The sequence below is a fragment of the Tyto alba genome, unplaced genomic scaffold (genome assembly GCF_018691265.1).
Source record: "Tyto alba isolate M040663 unplaced genomic scaffold, T.alba_DEE_v4.0 Super-Scaffold_32, whole genome shotgun sequence".
Taxonomy (NCBI): Eukaryota; Metazoa; Chordata; class Aves; order Strigiformes; family Tytonidae; genus Tyto; species Tyto alba.
Window position 1 is genome coordinate 4,556,926 of NW_024881307.1, and position 14,811 is coordinate 4,571,736.

Genomic DNA, 14,811 nt, shown 5'->3' on the forward strand with positions numbered 1-14,811 from the left:
CATCTCATTTGCAAAGCTTTTGCTCTGTTCTCTCATTAGCATAAGTATTGTTTTCCATTATCCGTGGTGATTCACATTAAACTAATGCAAATTCATCTGTCATCTGAATATATCTGAGTAAAGGGCAACTGTGAATTCAATTAGTGACTATTTGCCCCTCTTCTACTTAGCAACTAAAGGTGCATGGTTTCCTGTGGAAGTTGGCTGTTGGTGTGGTTTGAATTGTGCTTGACCTTGCTGCATTGGAAGCAGACTTGTATCTGTTTGCTACATCAAATTTGAACTTGCAGATATTGACACTGATAGCATTACTAATTCTGACTTCCAAGGTGACTTGGCTTTTTTTACTCCTTGGCTTATGATAAATTGTGTCTTTTATACTTACCCTGACTTGATCGCTTTAAGAAGCCACAGGTTGTCCAGTAGCTTGAAATCCATTGCTGGTTTTGGTTAGTTTGGATGATTAGAAGGGAAGATAGTAGTCCTAGATCTACTCTCCTTAGACTACATCAAATACAAGAAGCAGCTGTGAGCTGAGCTCTTTCACATGTTGTCATGGACATCCAGTTTCATAAAACATTTTTGTAATTGCAGGAATCTAGTCCTAGAAAAAACCTCCAGTTTGGGTCATGCTATTGCACAAAATTCTCCTCAGTTTTACGCTATAATTCTTTGTGCTTTACCCAGGACAGTTACATTTGCTGGGAAGTTGTTACCATGGTCTTCTCAGTAGTGTTGGCCTGCCAATGTTTTGGAATAGACTCCTTCCTCTGGAAAGAGGAATTTAAATGCTGTACTTTGTTGAATGCTAGGGGATCCTCCTAGACAATAATTTCTGTTGAAATGTATTATCAGGTCATACTATGCTGCAGGGAGAAGGTGATGACAGTGGAATTGCCTGATACTTTCCCTTCTGGGTGCTCTCAATTGGATGGGGTGGAAGCTGTAAGGATAAACAAAGAGTCCCCAAAGTACTTTTCTTCACCACAACCACCCAGGCTATAATTCTCCAGGGTACATACTCTATAAATTCCCTTTCACTGCTGGCATGTTAATGGCACTTGGGGAGATGTCACTTCAAAACTAAAATGAGCAATGACACACCAAGCAGCAGAAGGTAAATGGCTTTTAACTGGATAACGTGTCAGTTAAAGGCTAAATTATTTCCCTACTGTCACTTCCCTTTACTTTGCTGGCTTGTGTTATTGGCTGTTACTGACAATGTTTGAGAGAAGTGATGCCCTTGGCCCTGGGACATGCTGATTACCTTTGTAGCTATCTGTTTATGGTGGAAAAACAGGCAGATGGAGCTGAAATCAACTTCCATTCTTTTCTCTAGGATACGTAGAAGTGACTTGCAGAGCAAGATACTTACCACTTACACAGCGATATCTTTCAGTAACAATCAGATGCTTGCGGTGTCTCCTAGACAGATTTTCCAGGAAATGAACCTTTCCGGAGTGTGATATTTCTAGTCCAGGGACATTCTTCAGGCCTTCTAACCCAAGAAGAAACATATAGGTCTACTACTTATGTAGGAGTAGTACTTCAGGAGCAAGATGTATCCTCAGATATTTCTGGAGGACATGAGAATGGGAAAGGGACCCTTAAGTTCTTGGGACTGGATGTTGGGGCTTATAGATGATTGTAATTGGAATCAGTTGTGCTAGGTGCTGTATTAAGATGTCTGATCCTTTAGAATTAAATACTGCTGCTTTTGAATTTTCCTGGGAAGTTGGGGGGAAATTTATGTGTGAAAGTCTCAGTGAATTATATGGGAGAGTCGTTACCTTGAAGGTAAGTGGTAAAAGCAGCATTAGGTGCTATAAAACTGATCAAAACCGGAATGTTAAAGAAATGATAAAAACTAATATATATTATTTATATAGTGGTCTTAGTATTGAAAAAGCTATACTTTCTCAGCAGACTAATTGTTGTTAAGTAGCAGCAGAGGGGGAAGAATTGATCTCTGGGTTACAAAGCAGCAAAACCAGAGCTTTCTGCTTTTACTGTGTGAGTCTGGTCTGAAAGCTGATCCTGCAGAAATATCCATGTGATTCTGCTTACATTACTGATACCAGGTGGACTCAGTTTGTAGGAGACGATTTTCTTACTTCCAGGTGTTTTGAGATCTGCAAATCAAACCAGGCCTTTTCTGTATCATCCTCCTGAGTAGTAAAGGTTCTGCAGGACAAATTAGGGTTTTATCTACACTTGCAAAGTTTTGTTGATATTTAGGAGATTTCTTACTGCTCTCCTATATTTGAACAAACTCTGAAGTGGCAGTAAGTTAAAGGTTCTAAAATCAGTTAGCATTTCCTTCAAGGTTTAGTGGATGTTATTTGGAGTTAGACAAGGTAATGATTCTGTCTTACCTAGTTTAGGATCTGAGTCTTTCATCCTTTAAGTGCCTTTATGGAAGGTGGGTGAGGAAAAACCCAGTGAATGAGTATTGTTGTGTAACAGAGCCACTTAAAAGGCTTTCAATGTGTTTCTTGAGCCTACTGAGAACCAAAGACCCATGAGCTTCAGAGTCCAGCTTAGGAACCTGAATCAAACAGGAGGTATTCAGAGTTATTTTAAACACTTGGAATGTGGCAGAAATCTTTTAAGTTCCTTAGCAAACACATGGAAAACCAGATGGTTTCTTTGCAACAGAACCCTGAACATAACGGGGAAAATAGAATATGTTCCCCTCCCTCTTTTAGCTGGAGAAAAGAATCTTAAAAATGCCTTGCATGTGTGCTAAATAAATAAATTTAAAAATGAACCTTCTGGCCAATCACAGTTTAGCTACCCTGCAATTAAACAAATCCACAAACTGGCAACACATTTACATCTCATTAAGGGGAGGCAAATGCAGCAACTAAATGAAAATTTAGAAATTAGACACAATTACCATGTTGGCTGGAGGCAGGAGGGGGGAAGCATTATTGAAAGAGGTTTTTTAAGAGAAGTTTGATAGTTCCTTAATTGGCTGTTGCCTCCCCAGTCCCGCCCAGCTCTGCTGTTTAAATGAATTTTTCAAAAAAGGATCATTGATGCTTTGCCTATCTCTGCAGTGCAGCAACCCTGAGGAGTTGATGAAGCAGGACCTGTGGAGGTCTGTCAGGGAGCCGCAAACCTCCAGGGTGCTGCCCTGGCATGGCACCAAGGGACAAGCCTCCGCTGGCGCTTTCCATGGGAGTTGCAGAGACGTGGCTCAGACACGCTGACCCTTTTGCTCTTGCTGTGCTCTGCAGCTGCATCCATTCACATGATCAGTTGTTTTGAAGGGTGGATAGGCTTAGAATTGTAGTGCAGCACTCCCCAAAGGTAGAGGGTGCCTTTCCATTCATTCGCTTTGATGGTTGCAATATTTGGTTGACGCCAGTGGTGAAGTCTGCTAGTAGAGAGGTGTTTATTGCATTTGTACAGCACTCTTCCTCTTTCCTCATCTCTAGCAGTTGCCTAGTCCTGCTGTATATTTCTCAAGAGGTGCCAAGTTCCTTCCTCCTGCTGTGGCTGTATGTCTTAGAAACTGATAGGAGGTATGTGTGTGGTTTTTTTGAATAGGTGCGAATATTAATAACATAAATAACAAATGCTAAATTGTAACTATGCACAGTCACTGGGGATAACGACCAACTCCAGCATCATCTGGGGGAGTAGGACCTAGCCTTTTCTGGGGAGTGTGTAGACTCCTGGATTCAGGAGTCTTTCTACAATAATGCTAATTAGTCATACAACCAAGAACAGTGGTAGCAATGCCTACCGGAATATAAGTCACAGTATAGAAATACTATATTTCTATAATTAAATCACATAGATTTATAAGATTCTATAAATATCACAGATAAAAATCAAAGACATCACATAGAAAATAAAATCACAATGATTTTTTTAAAGGAACAGTAAGACAGAAAGGCCATTCTTTTGTTTGTTATTGTTTGTTTGGTTGTTTTTTTGCTTTGTTTTTTTACCCTCTTGCACTGCGGCAGAGAGGGGTCTGTCCATGGGTGCTACTCCACCCTGTGGCTGTATTCCTACAAAACTCCAAAAGCATTAGCAACGGTGTTCCAGATCAGTGCAAATGAAAGGTTGCCGTAAATAAGTTCAGCTCACTCAAGGGAATTGAAAAGGGGTGAGGAATGAAAAAGTCTGTTACTGCCAATCACCAAGTCCACTTTGTCCATGTGTTTAATAGCCCTGTTAAATATAGCAAGGATAAATCTTACAAATTGCCTTGAAAAGGATTCAGCTGCTTCAAAAATGGAGGTACCTTTTGGATATATGACTTGTGCTTCAGATCCATAAATAAAAAGTTAGTATGTCTTAAAGTTGCTGGTAAAAGCTACTTAGGTATTTCTCTGTATTCTTGAAAGATGTGATGTCTATGCCTTTCCTTTCTGAAACATACAGTCCTTTACCACTGTTTTCTACATGGCTTCAGCAGCAAAATCCAAGTTGGCACAACTGAAGCAAGTTAAGTGGGGAATGAATAGAAAGTCCTACAGGCTGGCTCATACCCTGCATACCAATTGATACAGTTTGCCTGGTGCAGGGGAAGACAAAGAAAGAAAGGGTTTTCCACATGTCCTCAGCTGATCCCTTGAAAAAATGGAAGCGGTGCAAATGTAAAATAATAATAAAAAAAAACTTTGTAACCTTGTTTAAATGGGAAGCTTTTAAAAACTATGGTGAGTGAGGTTCAATTGACTTTAAGCAGCTTAAAGTGTGGGTTATCAACAATAACATGTGACCTGCACCGTGCTTGGTTTTTTTACCCTGAGTATTTCTTTGGGCATCTTGTTGGGGGTTTTTTGTTGTTGTTTTTGTGGTTTTGTTGTTGTTTGCTTTGTGTGTTTTTGTTTTGGTTTGGCTTTTTGTTTGTTGTTTTTTTCCCTTTGAAAGTTACTTGAAATGTACAAGCTCTGTGATAGGTATCTCTGATCCATTAGATCTGTCATTTTGCTAGGCACTGTGACACTGAGGAAAAGCTTTATTATTAACATAATAATTGATGAATGGTGTTGAACTGGTGAATTGGTAAGGAATTAATGACGTTGTGTCAAGGGACTACTGATGAAGGGTATGGGGGTCTATGGGGAATTTATATGTTGTGCTGTAAATGAGAGACTGTGTTGTCAGTATGTATGTGCAGCAGTGAACAAGTTCAGAGTTGAAGACAGTTCCCATGGCATTAATCATCCAACTGTCATTGAGTTCAGTAGTATTTTACTTCTGAAGTATGCATAGCCTTGATATGCATAATTAATGTAGGTGAGGTGCGTGGTTCAAACTATGCTTTGGCTGAAATGTAGGTGTCAGGGCTATAAAAGCTGTCTGAAACTCACCTTCTACTATCTCTGACGTAGTACTTTATAGCTCTTTTCCACGCAGCACAAGCAGTATCACACATAGCAGAGGAAGGACATAAAACTGCCCAGAAAACTGCCCTGGCCTGAGGCCATTGCAGTCTGTAGCCCCGCCAGCTGCCCTGGTGGCTTTCTGCCTTCTATGTAAAAAGAGCACATTGCTTACTCATAAGGTAACTATCTAGGAAGGGTTAATACAGACGATACTTCAGAATGTGGCTTCTGCTTTTGGTTGATGATGGAATTTGCTTTCTTTTAATTTTTACTATGAAGATATCTTGCTTAGGCAATGAGAAGTGGGCTCCAGCTGTTCGCATCTTGCAAATTCATATCCCTCTTCCCAGAACGTGGTCCACAAGGATCTCAGAAATAATTCAGACAAATGTCTCCCGGCTTAGCCAAGAGAAGCAATTTCAGCTGGAAGAGAATATAATCCATTTCACCCTGGCACTGAATGAGGGGAAGGGTACCTGCTGTTACTTTGATTTTTTTCATTTTTTTTTTTTCTTTTTTTTTTTTTGCAAATACTCAGATACTATGGTGATGTGTGGAAAGATGAAATCTAAAGATAGATATAAAGGGTATAAATCAAAACCTCAGGTATTAGTCACATGCTGACTCCATGGAAACTGTGCTTGCAGTCATAATTTCCTAATGGGGAAAACCAAGAGTTTCAGATAAGCAAATCTGGGCAACTGTAAGAATGAGATCAGGTTTTAATCTTTTGTTTCAGATGTCATGGTACAATTGGATTGTAAACCCTAAGCTCTTGCTTTTGGCATCAATGGATATTGCTGAAGATGTATTTCTAAACGAGTTGGAATGTGAGCGTTTTCTTGGTCTTTTCTGAGCCCTCCTATGCTTTACTCTTAGGAAGAAAGCACCGATTGTCTCCTTACCACCTTATTTTCTGTGTAGTGAAACAAACGTGAAGTGAATCCAAGCAGGTGTAATTCTCTCGTGGACTCCATCTTTCACTTATTTTTAATAATTGCCTGACTATTCCAGCATTAGATCTGGAAATCCCTGGTTAAGATCAATTCCTGCTGTGCCAGGTGCAGTTTTTATGAAGAGTGGGGGAGGAATTGTGAGAACAACAAATTAAAACTAATCTCATCTCCTAAAATATTTGATTACACAAACTCAATTTATCATGTAGAGCTGCCCTTTTGAACACATGCAAGCTGGTAAGGCAAGCAGAGTTATACAAAAAGAAAAGAATAAACAGAACAAAACAAAACCCCAAGACTTGTTCTACAAGAAAATAACCACACTCTGTAATCTACTGTAGTAATAGCTCAGAAGACTGCCCTAACCTTGCTGTCAGTTAGTATGCTTAGCACACGCTGGGGAAAGGATTTTCTTCTAAATCGAGGTCCTTGCAGTGTGCTCTGCGGTATCTTGTGACCCAGGAATCTCTGAAGTTACCTCTTTCCCATACCTCAGATTGAGTGGCAAGTTGCCAGAGTGTTTGGACTGGGGTTTAAATACCTTTCCCCAGGGACTAACCAAGAGCCTGTAGTTCTGGAGTGGATGAGTTTTTCTTGTTTGTGAAATTTCTTCATTTAAACGTAAAGAACCTAGATATTTTGTGCCCATCGTGTCTGTCTGCTACTTGTTCACCCAAACCCCTGATTTGTGTGTCTCAGGATGAAAGAGCTGTTTTGAAGTGTTTCTATTGTAAAACTCCTCATTGCCATATGTCTTGTTGTTTTAATTGATCTTGGAGCTTTGCTGCCTTGGGTAACCCAAAAGCAAATATTCACAGAAGTCTGTGATCCCTTTCCCTCCCAAACACTGCTTTATTCTGTGAGGAAGCAAGGTTTCTCCAAAGATGGTTTCAAATGAGTAGAGGTTATTTATGCTTCCTTTTATCTCCCTCCTGGTTTAAGCAGAGGTGAGAGGTTCTGTTTGGTACGCAGTCTGGGAGCTGCTGTGGAACAATGGGGAAATACATTCCATGCTGGAATTCAACAGCCCCTCCAATCAATGTACTTTCCAATTAATTTCTCTGTATTAGCAGGACTTCTGAAAACAGTGTGCTGCTGTTAGCTCTGGCTTTAATTTATTTTGAAAAATGCGTAATTATCAAGCTGTGAGCAAATTGCCATTCCTTTCACCTGGCTCCTTTCAGAACTCATTCTCATTCAGAGGAGCCATTGATTAATGAACAGAGCAACAGAGGACAAGGATGATCCAATGCAGCCACAGGCTATGAGCTGCATACAGCAGAAGTATTGCTTCAGGAGAAGGTGTATTAGGTCCTGTGTTGCATATCACCCGATGAGGCAATGCTGCCCCTCATTGTGGCAAAAGACAAGAATCAGGTCTCAGGAGATGAACTTCTTTCCCGTTCCCACACTTAGGCAGTGAATAAGCAAAAGCGAGGCCTGCTTCCTAGACCCTCCCCATGCTGTGTTTGTGTGTTAAGCTCTCCTAGCGCACGATCAAATGCAGATGTTAAATCCTTATTTCCTTAAGGGAGAAAAATATCAGAACTAAACAGTTCTTGTGGGACAAGGACATTCTGTGCTTTGTACAAGGCAGCTATGAATGGGATAGCTGTATGCAGGAGAAGCTACAAAAGGACCAAAGGTTTCTTCCTCTGACATGTTTCTTTAGAGCCCTTTTCAGTGTCCACTTTTTCCTCGTCTATCCCTTTCCACACTTGCCAGACAAAGGTGCTGGCTGGTAGCCCATGTTGTTGTGTATAATGATGTTCTGTGGCTTTCTGGGGGACATAGATGTACCTGTGAGGCTCATTCTGTATTCCCACTTTTAGAGGTTTATGTGTGGCTGTTGTGCAACTTCCTTTGATCTCATAAAGTTAGATTCAGAGTCAGCTGTGTAAGAGACACTGAGCTGATGGATTTTGTTCCTCTTCAATATGAAGATTACACATTTTTCACTTCCACTAAGTCTTCAGTGACTCTCAATCTTTTCTTCCAGCTTCCATCCCTGGCCTTATTAGAATGACAATCAGAATGCCGTTGGGTGTCATCTGCGCATCAGCTAGCGGATATGAATTTGCCGGAGCTGAGATGAACAAAACTGTTTCTTCTGGAGTGCAGGTTAGTGCCACTTAAACATTGATACAAGTTACTGATTGAGTACAAGCAGCAGCTATGTTGTATCCCTTCTGCCCTGTCCTCTTCAGCCTTGATCATCTCAGGTGTCACTCACTATAGCTTTGCACAGACCCTTTTCTAGCAAATAGAAGTTTAAATTTGTGTGTTTATTTGCTGTCATGCACCCTCCCCAATCCAGTGTTAGTTGTGATGGTGATTTGATATGATGTGAAAACACATAATGACTGGCAGACAGACAGTCCTCTTTTAATGCTCACTGAAGAGCTGTCTGTTACTGGTAAGTTCACAGCACTATTAAGCCAGGCTGGAGTGGAGTTGATTCATGTGGAGGGGGAAAAAAAAAAAAAAAAATTCAATCTTATGTGACCCTCTGTATAGTCCCCTGTGCCATATTTTTCCTTTGGTTTGGGTTTCCTGGGATTGTTCATTTGTTTAGGGGGTGAGCATATATATTTTGGTTGTGTTGTGTTTTGGTTTTGGTTGGTTTTGTGTTTTTTTTTATTTGTTTGTTTGGCGGGTTTTTTGTTGTTTGTTTTTTGTTTTGGTTGTTTTTTTTTTTTTTTTTTTTTTTTTTTAACTTTGGGCTAACTGCAGAAGCACTGAGAATGAAAAGCTTTTAGTAAGCCTTTGCCAGAATTCAGAGCTTTGCAGGATTGGACTGTGATCCCTCTTACTTGTTGGAGACTTTATGTCTTCCTGTTTTTGCAAGAGTTAAGAACTGTATGTTAATACAATCAGGTTCTAACTTAATAGTCCTCTAGGCTGAGCAAGCTGCAAGCTAATACCATGAGAAGTAGGATATCAGCTCCAAAAAGGGGAGGAATACTTTATTCTATTGAGTTTGCAACGAAGGAGAAAAAAGAAAAGCCTAGCATCTGAGACCTGCAGTTTCTTAGAACCCTGCCACAAACCATTTAACAAATTGTTTCTCCTCTATCTTCACCCTAGTTGTTCTTATTATTATGCCTGTTATCTGATGGTTATTTAATCTATATTTTGTAATTACTTCCCTTCTGCCTCTTACTCCAACATACATTCATTTTCTTGTTGCGCTTACGCAGTGACCTACATTATCCAAGCTGTAAAAGTCAATTATGCTGCCTGTGATTTTTCAAGTGGCGTTTAGGAAATGGGTTTGTGTATTATCCACCCGTTACCTGGTTCCTTTCAGGAGTCAGTTTTTCTCAGTCACCTCTTAAAAATGTCTCTGGAAATACAACTGCTTTTCCAGATTTGGATGCAAATTGTACTGCTACAGTGCTGAAAAGGAATATAGAATGTCCTGCACACTCATATGGACAATAATGAACATGTGTTATGCTTTGGAAATGAAGCATTGCCTCAGTTGTGTGTTTCTCACTGTGAATTGGGAATATATTGCTCTAATCTACTGTATCATGTTCTGTGCAGGATTCACACTGTTCTCGAGTGTGTGCATTTTGCATCTCTGACATTTAATATCAGGCTTTAACTTAAAACCATGTTTGTGGTATTTGATAGGTAGGAGGTATCACTGTTACCAAGCAGGTCGCAAAATCATCTGTACCCAACAGATGAACAATTCCCAAGGGGTGGGTGGGTGGGGAGGATTGTTTCTTTTTTAATCAAGCCTCACTCGTTAATGCCTGAAGCTACTCTGCATATAGATCTTCACCCTTCATGCTTTTCCCTGGCTTCCTGTTGCAATATTGAGATGTGAGCACATTACAGATGAAGTTTAGAGCCCATGCTAATAAGCTCTCCGGGTCCATGCTAATTTTGTAGTAGAAGAAAAGGAGGTATCAGAGGGAATTTGTTAGATAGAGGTGCAATCATTCTAAAACTCCTGGCTCTTCCCTTGTATGAAGGCTGATTGCTTTATTACTTCAAATCACGAGATGGCTTACAGCAGTAGCCCTGTAACATCACTTTTTTCAAAAGACCCACGAGCCATCTGACACGTTCATACACACACATATTCGGATTGAGATGTGCGGCTAATGCATATGCCTGTCACATACGCACTCAGACATGCACATGTTCTCATAAGGATGTGCTTTCACAGGGTAAGACATGTAAAGATAAGGATTTAAACTTGTGCACAAATGCTTACTCAAATGGGTATGCTGTGCTTTAAAACAAATATTCATCAGGCAGGCATTGATGCGTATGTTCATTGGCTGGCATACTCTAGAGATGTGCATTCATCTTCAAGCATTTGCTGACAGTAAGTATCTACATGTACAGTTGTGTGGATATCTGCTAAATGCTGACATACATGCATATGCACTTTTGGGCAGACCTGAATGCCAGCAAAAGGCTGACATACTGTCACCTTGCCCGTGCTTACCAGAAGAAAATCGGCATTTAACAATTGGGTTTGGCATTGTTTGTGGGAAAGTGGGCAAAGATTGTTGTTATCACTGCCCTGTGATATTAGTGCTTCATCTCAGTTCATGACAGTTGGATTACCATTGCACGAACCTTCTCCAGGACACAGGGCTGTCTGTGCCTATATTCTCTTTTCATTAGACTTCATTAGACTCTGCATTGTGTCATTCTCAACTCCTTCAGCTGCTGTAATTGCTGTGACACCTTTACCATGGGCTGTATACACATACAATTTATTTCACCTCTCAAAAATAAGCTTCGGGATGCAGAAACTGTAGTTTTTGGGATGACGCTTATGAGGTATTCCTTTTCTATAGTTAAATGTGAAACATTTCTTGGGAGAATTTGTCCTTCCTCCTATTCCCCATTGCTTTTTTTTTTTTTTTTTTAATCTCTCTACCTTACCTCCTTGTACATTATCTATACATGGTCTATACAAAAAATTTTAAATTGAAGGAGTGGTTTCCTGAAAGCAGTACTTCTGTGCTGCTCAACAAGTACTTGTAGTGAGGTTTTAAATGCGGGAAATGTGTGGCATTTTTTTCCTCAGGCATTTGGTTATGGAGCTAGTTGTCAATGTGCCACTGTAATTTCCACTACCATGTTTGAGCCCAGCCTAAGTACCAACTGATTTAGCTTCCCTTTTTCCCCCCCTTATAATTCTTTGCGTTAAAAACAGCTGTTATTCCTTTACTTAAGATACAGAATTAAGGCAGAAAAAAATGAAATTACTTGCCTGAGGTCACTAGCAGAACTAGGAACAGAATGGAGGTCTTGCAAGTCTAAGCTCAGTGCTTTAATCACAAACTCAGATACAAAGGTTAACATTCACATGTTTGTTGGGGTTTTTCTGGGAGGTGAGAGGGTAGTATCTGTGGTTCTTGAGGGATCATTCCAGGTGGTGGACTGTGAGCTAGTTTGCGTCTGGTTATGTTTTGATACCTGAGTTTTTCATATAGCAGTTTCTAGAGTGATTCAGAAACATGATTATTTTAGGAAGTTACAAATGAATATAAGAATAACCAGCACGTCCCCATGAAATCATGAATATAGCTGGGGAGTAAAAATAAATAAATACACTTTAGCATAATTTTTGAGCTTGTGTTCTCACTTGTAACCCTGTCAGTGCATGAATGTGTGCCTGAGGCTGACTAGTTGCAGACAACAAGGAATAAGGTTTAATAGCTCGGCTGTAAATGTGAGAGCATCTTGTCACTGGATTTCCACAGATTGGTTTAGATGACTGTAAATGTCTGAATTCTAATATGTGCTCATTGGGAGGTGTTCAGCAATCAGTATCCTCAGTGCTGTAAGCCCAGCTGGGAAGATAGACCTGTACAGGAGCTAATGCTACAGAAAAAAAGATCTCTGTTTCAAGAACCATAATAGCAAATTTGATTTCCACCAGCCTAGTGTTTATAGACTGGTATTCTCTCCTCTACAGGAGGCCAATCTGAGCTTTCACAGGGCTCCTGCTGGAAGAAGTCAGATAGCAAATTCATGCAAGGTTTGCAGTGGCAAAAGGGCAAGTAAGGACATAACTGGTTGTGCTAGTGGGATGTGAGAGACATGAGAGATATGGGAGAATGGCTCAGCAGGGGAGGAAGAACAAGTTGCTCTCAGCCTCACTGCCCTCCTAAGAACTTGTAGAAAATGCCATGGTCTACTCTGAGTCCTCTTACCCAAACTAGGTGGTCTATGTTTGGCGTAGAGTGGACTTTTTGTCCACTGCGAGGGAAGATAAGGGAAAGACAATGCCAGAATGCTTGCAGAAGTAACACTTCTGAAGCCACTGTTTTGGCATTCCCCATTGTGGAGACATGTTAATTCTACCCAAAGTGAAAATTTTTACCAAAATAGTTTCATGCGTATATTTATTTTTATGGACTTGAGAATGGGGAAGAGTTGACTTTCAGTGAAAAATCTGCAGGCCTCATCTTTCAGTGCTGAGGTTGGCAGTGTGCCCTAAAGCCCTGGTTCCCATGGGTGCTCTCTGGCCACGCTTGGCCTGCAGCCCTGAGGTCCTCTGCAACGTGCCTTGTGTTCCTTTTCTCCCCGCTCAGCGGTTGGAGTTAGCTGCCAAAGGAGACCAGGATGTGCAGAAGGATGATAGAGAGCCAAGTCTTATCTCCACAATAGCAGCAAGGTTGCTTTCGGAGTGTGTTCTGGAAAAGCAGGGCATCTCTCCATTACCCCTGCTGTGGACAAAGCAGATATTCTCACCCCTGTGTAGATTCCCAATAAGCTAAGCCACTGTTATCAAGAGCAAAATCCTTTCATGTCCTTGAACAGATGCAGGGGCTTGTCTTATAACAGGGCCTGAACGTGGTCAGAGGCATGTATTCAATTATGAATCTCTTTGGAAATGCTGCAAGTGGATTTTTGAGTACTAGTTAAGTGGAAGTTCTCAAACCAAACCTGAGGGAAGCGTACTTATCACAAGATATTTGGTACCTTAGACTAAGATTCTTTCTTCTTACCTAAGGTTAATTTTTCAGGGGGGAGGTGCCCACTGGCCTGATAGAATAATTACATATTTTCTCCAAATCCTCTTCTATAAAAGAAATGGAAAAATATGTATGTCAAGCCAGGAAAAAGATGCTTATAGCAGATGAGAGTTGTACTTTACAGAAAGTGGCCCTTTGACAATATATCTGTGTGAAAATGAAGGCTTTGACTGAAGATCTTTGTGCTTTTTGTTCTGCAATTTCAACCTTGAAAAAATTAAATCAAAACTTGCTTATTGGGTAAAAGGCATTCAGTGAAGGAAACAAAAAAAAAAAAAAAAAAAAGAAAATCAAGGAAAAAAAATATAAGTACTTTAGTGCTGTGGGAGGACACAAGGGTGAATGGATTGCTGTTCCTGTATGAGTTACTGAATAAATAAATCATTAGGAGGACTAAGACTGTTTCCTCAGAACTACCACAGCCTTTACTAGTGTATCTTGGTCCTGTTGCTGTTACTGGTACCAAAGGGAGCAGTTTGGCTTGGTGCAAAGCTATTTCCCTACAGGATGACTGAGCACTAGGCATTTTCACTCTGCTCTTGCTAGATAGGCATGCATTTATAATTTTATGTGTATTGCTAACACTAGTATTATATATATAATAGTTCTTAGTGACTGATATGTTGTAATAAGCACTATACAGAAAGCATAGCAGATGTGGGACTGGGGCCCAGGAAAATTAAACACAATGCCTCTTTTTATACTTTTACTTGAAAAATCCAATGTTTTACCCATCTGTCCGGAGACTGGGGCAGATGCTTAACTACAAGACCACATTCTTTACATAGTTGTGTATTAATACTATGTGTTACTGTTGCATTATTCATCTATTTTCCGGCAAGCTGTAAATTACACTGGCCATCTTCCCTCCCCTCAGAGATTGGTGTTCCCTGTTTTCTCGTGTATTAATCTTGTCAGCATGAAAATCAGCATCCTCGGTGCTTGTGGAACTGAAAGCTGAAAAGAAACCTCGTGGTATTTGCAGTACTCCGGATATTCCAATGATACTCATCTTTCTATTGCTCAAAAAATTAACCAGAATTCTTTGGCTGGTTAATGTAGTGCTGGTACACTTTTAGCTAGTTTTGAAAGCTGGTGAGGTGACATGGCAGAGCAAAACAGTTGCTTTCAGCAAGGCCTGCTTTGAAAGGAGTGATGAGTAAATAAGATCTAGGAATAAGTTGTTCTGGGACACTGAATCTTCTTCCTAACTGCTTCCTCCATCTGCACAAAAAAAGAACTAACAAGAAACTTCAAAAATTAGTATTAAATCTACTCCTAGGTTTTCTGGAGGTAAAGGTTGGCTCCTCCAGGGAATTCTCTCTCCTCTTTTATAATAAGCAGTCACTCTTCTACAAACTGATGCAAGTCTGAATGGTAAGTAAAGTTGGTATAAGAAGCAATAGATTTGACTCTTCATTCATGCAGTGTCCTGGAGTGCGCCATGGACCTTTGCATTAGATGCGAAAGGGATTTCAGATTGCTAAA